General features: G+C 41.0%; 1 pseudogene; it reads right to left on the bottom strand.

The window, feature by feature from the left end:
* Positions 1–150: 150 nt before the first annotated feature.
* Positions 151–5,488, bottom strand: LOC136482907 (cysteine-rich receptor-like protein kinase 5; annotated as a pseudogene).
* Between the last annotated feature and the right edge of the window lie 5,858 nt (positions 5,489–11,346).

Here is an 11,346-nt window from a genome sequence, read left to right as displayed (position 1 = left end):
ATGAACGATCTATTGCTTCCCTTTCAATAAAAAATCATAAGAAATATGGATCTCTAATCAACTCTCAAGGGGCTCCTCTGAAATCTCTTTTATGTTGGATCTGGAGTCTGCCACTTAAATGAAGTAGAAGAGATATGACCTCCAAACTGATCCAATTCATGCCTTTTCTCCGGTGGTATACCACCTGCAGTGCTGTAATGGATGATATCTGTCTTTTGACTTTAGTTGAAAGACAGGGCACTGCCTAAAACTCTCAAAAAAACTGATCCAATTCATGCACATACAAAGAAACAAGAATCTTGCTTCCCAGACCAGAGAACCTGATTGACGGAAAATGAGCTTCATGCAAGGTCAGCAACCATGAGTGCCACCAAGGCTCTTGCAGGAAATTAGACAAGTGAAAACATCAATATTGACTGATACTACAAATCTGGTCTGGTAACAGTACAAACACACCCGCCATTGCCGATAATGAACAGATCCTGAAGAGACCCTGACCAAAATGTTCTATTTCAGGGTGTTGGCATGCATGCTATCCATGGTTGCCCGCTCAGCGAAAATATGCTAATGCTTTGCATCTTCAGGATGCCTGGATGTCATTCGACAAGCTCCGCCAAGTTGCCAAAACAAGATATACCTATGAGTGTGCGCGCACCATTTCAGCAGCCCCGGAGGTAAGCTGGATGCTGAGGTGTGGCTAGCGCAAAAATGTGGCTGCCTGCTTAACATCAGAACAACCTCCTGCATGGTGGGCCGGTTTGCAGAGTTCTCTTCCACGCACAGCAGTGCTAGCTGGATGCACCTTAGTATCTCCATCCTCTCAGATTCGTTGCCTGGGGGTGAATCAACAAACTTGATCAAACTGCCTGCTCTCCATAACTGCCACGCCTGAGGTGAGGGAACAAAAGTAAAATAAAAATGACATCATAGATTGCCATTTTAGTGGCAGTTAGTGGTGCATTTAACTAAAAGGTCCATGCTGGATGTTTATTATTGAAAAAGATGGAGATAGTATGAAAGTTCTATGCACCCTCTTATTCAGAAATCCATGATCATCACCAGATTCTCCACTTGCAAGTGAAAAGCACCGTTGTCTACTTATTATCTCGAGAAGCAATGCTCCGAAGCCATATACATCAGACTTGATGGAGAAAACACGTCTTTCCCGACATTCAGGGGCAGTAAAACCACTACAACAGGGAAAAAATGTAAGTTCTCGAAAAATAAGAAGGAAAGAGCCTCTTGTGCCGACCCATCACAATCGTGATACCAATCTGATAACATCTTACATTGAGCCCACTATGCAGTCAGCAAACTCTTCATCTACTCCCGGATTATATGTTCTAGATAATCCAAAATCAGAAATCTTGGGCTTCATGTTGGTATCCAAGAGAATGTTACTTGGCTTTAAATCTCCATGTATAATATGTAGTCCACAAAGCTTATGAAGATAAAGCATCCCTTCAGCTATTCCTTTAATTATCTGAAAGCGTGTAGGCCAGTCCAGATGCAACCTTCTTGTCCTTGCACCTAAGCACAGAATGCTTACTCTAATGAGCTGACTACAGCACATTATATTTTGTATAAAATTGAGATGACCTAAAAAATAGTGAACACATGCCAAAGATGAAGGAGTCGAGGCTTTCATTTGACATATATTCATAGACCAAAATCCTCTCTCTTTCCTGCTTAATTATATTGGTATGCTGAAGCCTTGGAAGAAAGAAAATCTCATTTTGAAATTCATAATCTTGGACATCCAGTTGATTAGGTGAAGAAGGTAACTCAAAACATCTTTTGACAGCAACCTCAAGTCCATCATGTAGTTGACCCTGAATGCAAACATAATATTCAAATGATGATCAATATTTTTGCGCAAACTGGTTGGGTTACTCAATGAAGAGTTCTAGTGTTTTTTCTCTCAAACGCACATGAGAGCTGCGTATCATTTGATTATGAAGAGAGGGTACCAAAGAGTACAATAATGCACCCACGGACCTACAATGCACCCCACCACACCTTTCTATAGTGATGAAGAGTTTTATTGTGGCACCTAATAAAGAGTTCGATTACATGATAGTGGAGTTTTTAATCTAATGTAAAATTGCAATGCTATTTGATAGTTATGACCTTTTCCACTTTATTGCAAATTAGCACAGTTGAAATAGAATAGAAGATTATAGAAGGCACCTCAATAGCAGTGCTGCAGCGGGATGACCGTATCAAAGTCTAGAAGGTCAAACTTATATCTGTAAGTGATGACCATATCAAAGTATAGGGGGGCAAACTTATATCCGTAATTTAATATGACACTTTTTTTTACTTTTCAAAGTCTTAGGTTCATATATGCTTGTATGTACCGAGTGCAGAGAGCTCTCGCTCTGTGCGGGGTCTGGGGAAGGGTGCTAGTGGCAAGCCTTACCCTCGCCTGTGCAATGCGAGGAGACTGCGACTCGAACCCGGGACCTTCCAGTCACAGGCGGTAAGACTCTACCGCTTGCACCAGGCCTGTCCTTCCTTCATATATGCTTGTATGTATTTAGTTGAAATCTGATGCCACTTTGGTGACTGACTTTCTTTGTCATATTTTCATCAATGAAGCAGATGAAAGAAATTCTTCTGAAAAATTTAGTCATGCTATTTACATGTATACAAATTATATATTGTAACTATTACCTTGGTCAAAATTCAATGAGAGTTTGTTAAATGCATTCTAGGGCGTCATTTCGTTTACCCTGTTTTGGCATGTGTTAGTGGGGGGGTTGGGGACACGTACCTTGTAAACACAGCCAAAGCTACCGTTGCCAATTAGATTCCTGTCGGAGAAGTTGTTTGTAGCATCAACCAACTGGGACAAACTGAACTTGAGTGCCTCTGTTATGACAGGAGAAAGATCTTTGAGACCCTTAAAATCAATCTATTTGGCGCTCCAAAACAATGCTACTTTCCACAAGCATACTGTTGTAGTTTCTGATCACCATTTCTCTATTTAATGGGCCATACCTGCGCAATTCAATTGGAGGGAGCACCTTTTAACTTCACCATACGCTTCAGTCCTGCCACTAACAAGTTGAGTAAATTCTATCGTGCTATCTAAGGAAGAAGAAAAAAATGTTATCCTTGCATCTTACATATCAGTATAAAAAAGGTTCAAAATTCAAGATTGTGTACAGGACTTTTCACGAAACTCTCTCTCTAAAGTAAAAAACCGCATAACAAAACCATGTAGACAGACTTGATTCTTCTGGTAGTGTGCAAGAACATAACCAAATAACTAAAGAATCTCAAGACTCTCAATATAATTGAGGATGCAAAGTACCATAACTGCTGCCAATTCAAGGAATCCCACATCTCATTGAGAAAAATGCCAATACAAGAAATCCCAGATGCAAACTATTAGCAAAACCACAGGTTACTAAATGTTAGTTATTGAACTATGAATGATGAAAACACAAGGGAGCTCAAATGTCAAGCCAACTAATGGGGTTATTTAGTGAAGTCTCCAGAATGTGCAACAAAAATTAGGCAGGGAAATATGTTGTTAACATTTATGGAACTTATCCATTATGTATTTTTAGCATATACAAATAGATTGACATTATTGTCTAAAAATTGAAATGAAACTCAAATCTCTCTTTTTTTTTACCTGACGTCGGGCTCAGGTCAGGTTCAAGCCAGCCAAAAAAGGATGGGTACACTAAAATAATTGCACATTCTAACCTGGTGTCACAAGATGAGCAACCTGCAAGCAGTCTTGGCACATCTCTTACAACCTGAAATAATAAAATAGGTGTCTGAGGACCAAGAATCTGGAAAGAAGACGTTTCTTAAAATAAATTAATATGTGACATGGATAATTTGAATCCTACTATACTACTGCATGATGCTTCATAGGAAGTCTACAAATATGAGAAAGAATAACATGTAAATGTGGTCATGCCATATTTATACAAATTTGTATTCCCCCAAGTGCACTTTGTTTCTCATATTCACTATTATCTAGAAATAACGAGGACCATCAGTTTTTTTGGGGTGAACAGGAATCACGTAGCCAATTAGGTTCACAAGATTCAAGTTTCAACAATGTCTCAAGCATATTTTTGGAGAAAAACAACTTAAAGAAGTTTTCATTGTCACCAAGCTTGCACACGACCAGTTTACAATTCTTATTTCTTATTAACCCATACCAATTTAGAGGTGCTCCATATTTATTTTCAACACAAGACCTTCATGGAACAAATTAACCAGACTATTTCTTACTACTTATGATTGATGCAATTATAACAAATTAATTTTTATCTTACCAATTACCATACCTGTGAGCATGGAGGCCGTATGATTTCAAGAATTTTGTCCAGGCGGCCTGCGGTGTCAATGTGGCTGATGAGTGGGAAAACTTGGAGACACGAGTTCATCCTATTCTGCAGAATGCGGAACTGATCTGCCTGCTTCTTGCCTGTGAACAGGTGGTATATGTAGTTGTTGTTTTGGCAGGATGTGACAAGCATGTATGCCTCACGAAGAATCTCCTCAAGCTCATTAAGACCGTTCCTAGTCTCTGGATGTTGCATCATCTCCGGAGTCTGCAGCTTTTTCAGGAGGTCACCGATTATCTGCACATGGTGGACTAGCTGCTGGCAGGTCTTCTTGTTTTGGCGAACAGTCTGAGCTGCCTGCACAATCATCACGACAAGCTTGACAGCATCAACCCCTGCAAGCTTCGCGATGTCCATTTTCTCTCTGCTTTACTGGTTGCTTGCAGTACAAGTGATGAAATTGGACTGCTTCTGCTACAGAGTTATCATCCAAATAGAACAAGAACAATCTTTTGCAAACAAGCTCTGGCCAACTAGGTGGATGAAAGAAGCTCTGAGGAAGCAAGGTAGATGGTAACAACCATGGTCTAATGGTGGACTAGTCCTGTGAAAGACAAAGGTAAGTAGAGTGGTCATACGCGTAGCAGCAGTTCTCGACATGGGTCCCACATGGTCAAGATTTCCAACTTCCATACTACTACAGTGACCCTTTTGGAACTAGTATATAAACCATGGATAGATCCGTGGTGGGAGTGTGAGTGATACTGCATTCGAAATTGAGTGTGTTTTGACTCATCAATGAGGGTGCAATTACCTGAATATCTTACATGCAATGCAATTCGGATGTTTGATACCTGAGAGACCTTCTCTTTGATCCTCTTACATGTTGGACGGTTTTTAGCCTTTGATCCTTGCTGCGTGAACTGTCCTTTCTGAACCAAGGCTGCGTGGCATTTCCACGAACACCTTGTGTTCGCCCTGCACGCATACGGATGATTGTGATGAACACCGCCTGAAAACCCCACAAAATCTTCAGGATCAGAGAGTTGGGTTTGCACCAGACAGCGGAACGCCATGACAGAAAATCTCCCATTTCTCGATTTCCGCGTGGAGAGCGAGCTCCGCGGCGACGGCTAGAGGAGTCAACGCCTGACAGCTGGCTGACAGCTGGCTGACACGGCTAGAAGAGACGGGACGCTTCCCAGCATTTTATGTCACACCCTTTTAAGGATAAAATAGAGTGCAAAATTTTATGTGCGTCGAGAGATTAGTCACACACATAAGCTAATAAATTATTAATAGTATCATCACAAATGTTTATTACATCACGAATAAGACAGAGTTATCAAATAAATATAGCGGAAGTAATAAAAAGATCTCTCACGGAAGCTCCATTTCACAGGGAAGTCGACTGGTTGACCACAAGTCTAGTAGTCCACAGAAAAATCATCGTAACCATAGTCATCTGTTACCCATCCGGGATTTTTATCTAAAATAATGAAAATAAACAAGCGTAAGTACATGTCGTACTCAATAAGTGTAACACGGGGTTCATGAGGCTCAAAAGGCTTGACGCAGGTTTAACAGCGTTCAGCTTTAAGTTGTCACAATTTTAGCTTAAGAGTAGCAACAAGTTGTTTCAATTCCCAATGCAAAACACATGATCAAATGTAAACATGAATAATGAATAGCATAAACAGATATTACTTAGTGTTCATCTATTTCATAAGGGTTCCAAGGCCGCTCGTGACCGTGAGCACGGCTGATATACCAGTTTTACACTCTGCAGAGGTTGTACACTTTCACTATGAGTCGTGATACCCATATGCCCGGGTTAATTACTCACAAAATACTTCCAAGGTGAGCAGGTAGGGGTCACTATAAAGCCTTTCAAAAGTTCGTCTAACAAGTTAGGGCCATTAGATTCACTCGGCAAACAGTTATAGGAAACCCCTGTCAAATGGTACAATTCATTCACGGCTATACACATAAGAGTAGAAGTTGTCCTATACCCGATTCGGCAAGCCATTCTTACGCTAATAAAGGTAACCACTAACAAGCTAGAAAAGGTCCTCATACTGAGCTAAAGCCAGAGCCATATAGCCCTCACAGCTATAATGTAAGTCCTGGATGATCACTTACAGATAAGTCCTTAGGGAGATAAATCTGAATCATTTAGAAAGTAGCTAAACACTCCAGCCCCCTGTTTCCATGTTGCTAAAAAGTCATATTTTAATGTTTATTGTATATACCATTAGTCAAGTTATAAAATCATGGTTTAATTGAGCTCTAGCAAAGCTACCCAAATGCATAACCCATATGTGACAAGGTAATAGTTTAATTCTAGGGAATCCCTATCAAGATGACACATGCAACATGAATTTAATGAATTAAAGTAAATAGGAAACAAAGATGATCCCATGCTATACTTCCTTGAGCAAAGTACTCCGGCTGGTCTTGCTCGTCAAAGTTGTACCATTGATCTCCCACGAATTGTTCACCGTCTATACCCGATAACACAGCAACATACAAACATCCAGGAGTAATCATGCAAAGCAAACATGGCTACAGATTAGAACAGTACACCTATAACATAAAATCAAGATAAAAAGTTTAGAAAACAAATCTACGTCGAACACACAGACACGAAGATCACAAAAAATCAGAGTTAAAACGAAGAAGTTATGTGTTAAACAAGTTTTCCTTTAGTAAAATAATAGATTTAATCTAATCTTGAATTTTAAAAGTTGAAAACCCACTTAACAATAGTATAAACATGTAGATTACTTAATTATGAACCTAACGCAACTTGAACGGATCAAATCGGAGTTAAAACAGAGATTTTATGGCTAAAACAAGTTGAGTGGCAAAACTGTAAATAGCTGAAAACGTATTTTCAATCTAAACGAACCAAAATACGCTTTCAAAAGAAAGAAACGGAATCTAAAAATGTGCTTTGGACTGCGGGTTAAGTCTGAAATAATTGTAAGGGGCTTTTTGAAAAACCGACGGCGAAGGGGTATCTTGAATTAAGGACTGTCGGATTAGATCTGAACGGCTGGGATTGGATCTGGCGGTGGAAAAAAACACTACCGCCGGAATAGGACTGGCGACGGGTGGCCGACGGCAGCGCCATTGGAGAGCTCACCGGAGCTCGCTGTTTTCAGCCAAAAACACTTGGTTCAATGAAAAAGAAACACCGGGAGAGAGAGGAGGGGATGGGGATCTCACCCGAACCGAAAGAGGCGCGCGGGAAGCGACGACGACGGCGTAGCGTTCGACGGACAACGACGACTTTCCCCACGATTTGCGGCGGCGCTGTTGTAAGGCAAGGCGGCTGCGGCTTCTTCCCAAAACGAGACGAGGAGAGCGACACAGGGTTGGGCAACATTTAAAGGGCGCGGAACTTGGTAGGCACGGCACCCGCGGCTCGTGGCGGAGGCGGGCACGACATCGGCGCAGTGTCCGACTAGAACACGATGTGGGGGAGAAGAAGCCCCTGACCTGTGGACTAGGGCTGTCAGTGGGCGGATGGAGGAACGGGCGTGGGCACGGCATCTAACTGGGCCGACGAAGCTAGGCCGCTGCGGTGCGGAGTGAGGCGGTTGCAACGGGCAGGCCAACCAACCAGCCTTCGGCCCAAGCGGGAAGGAGAGGGTGAGCGGCGACCTAGGAAAGAAATGGGTCGCGCGGCAGAAGCAAACCAACCAGGCCGAAAGCAAGGAAGGAAGAAGGAAATGTATTTTTTTTCTTATTCTAATTTTTCCAAAGCAATTTCAAAATGAAATTTCGACTCAAATTGAAACCCGACTTCAACCAAGCAATACAAAATATTATGCAACAGCATGAATGCACACTCATGGTCGTTGACCTATATTTATTTTTTTTTAATTTAATAAAATTTATTATTTTTCCTAGGTTCCAGTTCCCACAAAATGCTTAATTAACCATTTTCTCCTATTTCAAAAATATGCAAAATTTAGGGTGTTACAATTCTACCCCCCTTAAAATGAATCTCGTCCCCGAGATTTGGACGATGCTTACTCAAATAATTGCGGATATGTTTTCCTCAAATCCTCTTCTCTTTCCCAAGTAGCCTCATCTTCCGTATACCGATTCCACTGAACCTTACACATCTTTATAACTCGGCTCCATGTAACTCTTTCTGCCATCTCCAAAATCCTTACCGAAAATTCTCATAAGTGAGATCTTCCTTAACGGTAAACTCTTCTAACGGTATCCGCTCCTCGGGTACACGTAAACACTTCTTCAATTGAGACACATAGAACACATCATGTACACCTGACAAACTCTCAGGCAATTTCAACTGATAAGCTACTTCTCTACGTCTCTCTAAAATCTTGAAAGGCCCAATATACCTTGGTGCTAACCTTCCTTTCATGTTAAACCTTCTCACACTTCTCATAGGTGACACCTTCAAGTACACATAATCACCTACTTCGATAACCAATTCTGTTCTTCTAGTGTCGGCATAGCTCTTCTGTCGAGACTGAGTCACTCTCAAGTTATCTCTGATCATCCTTACTTGCTCTTCCGCGTCTCTTAAAATATCTGGTCCGAACACTTGAGTTTCTCCCGTTTGATTCCAAAACAACGGGGTTCTACTCTTTCGTCCATACAAAGCTTCGAAAGGTGCCATATTGAGACTCTTCTGATAATTGTTGTTATATGAGAACTCTGCATACGGCAAACTCTTATCCCAACTTGTACCATACTACAACGCACAAGCTCTCAACATATCCTCTAATATCTAATTAATTCTCTCAGTTTGCCCATCTGTTTGATGATGATATGCTGTACTAAAATTCAACTTGGTTTCCAACGAACTATGTACTTGCTGCCAAAAATGAGATGTAAATTGGGTCCCTCGATGAGACACAATTTTCTTGGAAACTCCATGTAGACACACTATTCTTTCCATATATAGCAGGGCTAACCTTGGTCCATTATAAGTGGTCTTGACCGGTATAAAGTGAGCAACTTTAGTTAACCGATCTACTATTACCCTGATTGAATCATAACCTCTCTGAGTACGTGGTAACCCTACTATAAAATCCATACCAACTTCTTCCCACTTCCACTCAGGTATCTTCATTGGTTGTAGCAATCCTGCAGGTCTTTGATGTTCAGCTTTGACTCTTTGACAGGTATCACATAAAGCCACATATTCAGCAACATCTCTTTTGAGTCCGTACCACCAATACTTCTCTTTCATATCCAAATACATCTTAGTACTTCCAGGATGAATAGAATAAGCAGACTCATGTGCCTCACGAAGAATTGCCTCTCGTATAGCCTTATCCTCAGGCACACATAGTCTTTTCCCAAACCACAGAGTTCCATTGTCGTCCATACGGAATCCTGGTGCCTTACCAATCACTATGTTTTCCGCTATCTCTTTCAACTTTGCATCCTATAACTGACCCTTACGTATTTCTTGCTCTAGTTTGGCTCCAACACCAGCTCCACTGCATTAGTGACAAAGCCCAAATTTAGTCGCTCAAACTCAGCACACAACTCACTTGACATCGATGTCACTTGCACCTCATTGGCATAACTCTTCCTACTAAGAGCATCAGCAACAACGTTCGCCTTTCTAGGATGATAGTGTACCTCCATATCATAATCTTTGATCAACTCTAACCATCGACGTTGTCTCATATTCAGGTCTGTCTGAGTGAATATGTACTTCAGAGTCTTGTGATCAGTATAGATGTCACTCTTATACCCAATAAGATAGTGTCTCCATATCTTCAAAGCATGAACCACTGCTGCTAACTCCAAGTCATGAGTAGGAATATTTAACTCATGCTTTCTCAACTGTCGGGAAGCATAAGCCACTACTCTACCTTGTTGCATAAGAACACATCCGAGACCTTGATGAGATGCATCACAATAGATAGAAAAGCACTTGTTCAAATCAGGCAAAACCAATACTAGGGCTGTAGTCAACCTCTTCTTTAACTCTTCAAAGTTAGCCTGGCACTTCTCGGACCACACAAACTTGGCATCTTTCTCTAACAAAGCTGTCATAGGCTTGGCAAGTTTAGAGAAACCTTCTATGAACCTTCTGTAGTATCCAGCTAATCCCAAGAAACTATGAATCTCTCCCACATCTGTTGGTGGTTTCTAATTCAATACATCTTTGACCTTGCTTGGATCTACTGCGATTCCACCATTAGAGACAACATGTCCTAGGAAAGAAACTTCCTTCAACCAGAATTCACACTTGCTTCGCTTAGCATACAACTTGTGTTCCTTGAGCTTCTGCAAGACCAACCTTAGATGTTCAGCGTGCTCTTTTTCTGTTTTGGAGAATGTCAATATATCATCAATGAATACCACCACAAACTTATCCAAAAACTTTATGAACACCTTATTCATCAAGTACATAAAGTATGCAGGTGCATTGGTCAAACCAAAGGACATAACAGTATACTCATACAAACCATACCTCATAGTAAAAGCTGTCTTGGGTATGTTAGTTGCACGAATCTTCAACTGATGATAGCTAGAGCGAAAATCAATCTTAGAGAAAACATAAGCACCTCTCAACTGATCAAACAAATCATCAATTTTAGGCAACGGATACTTGTTCTTGATAGTAACCACATTGAGTGATCGATAATCAACACACATCCTCTGAGTACCATCCTTCTTGTCAACAAATATAACTGGTGCTCCCCAAGGTGATGAGCTAGGACAAATAAAACATTTCTCCTATAACTCCTTTATTTGTTTCTTAAGTTCTTCTAATTCATTAACCCCCATTCTACATGGACGCTTAGCTATAGGTGCAGTTCCAGGCAATAATTCAATAATAAACTCAATATCTCGGTCAGGTGGCATACCTGGCAAATCATCAGGGAACACATCTGGAAATTCATCAACCACTGGGTCCTCCTTGTTGCCGCTATCATTAAGCTGGTTCACTGTGGCTGTCGGCTATGCTTGTATTACAACATCAACAATGATTCTTTCCCCATTCGATGCGGTCACAACTACCTTC

The sequence above is a fragment of the Miscanthus floridulus genome, chromosome 9, assembly GCF_019320115.1.
Source record: "Miscanthus floridulus cultivar M001 chromosome 9, ASM1932011v1, whole genome shotgun sequence".
In the NCBI taxonomy this organism is placed as follows: domain Eukaryota; kingdom Viridiplantae; phylum Streptophyta; class Magnoliopsida; order Poales; family Poaceae; genus Miscanthus; species Miscanthus floridulus.
This window is presented reverse-complemented; position numbering and strand designations above follow the sequence as displayed.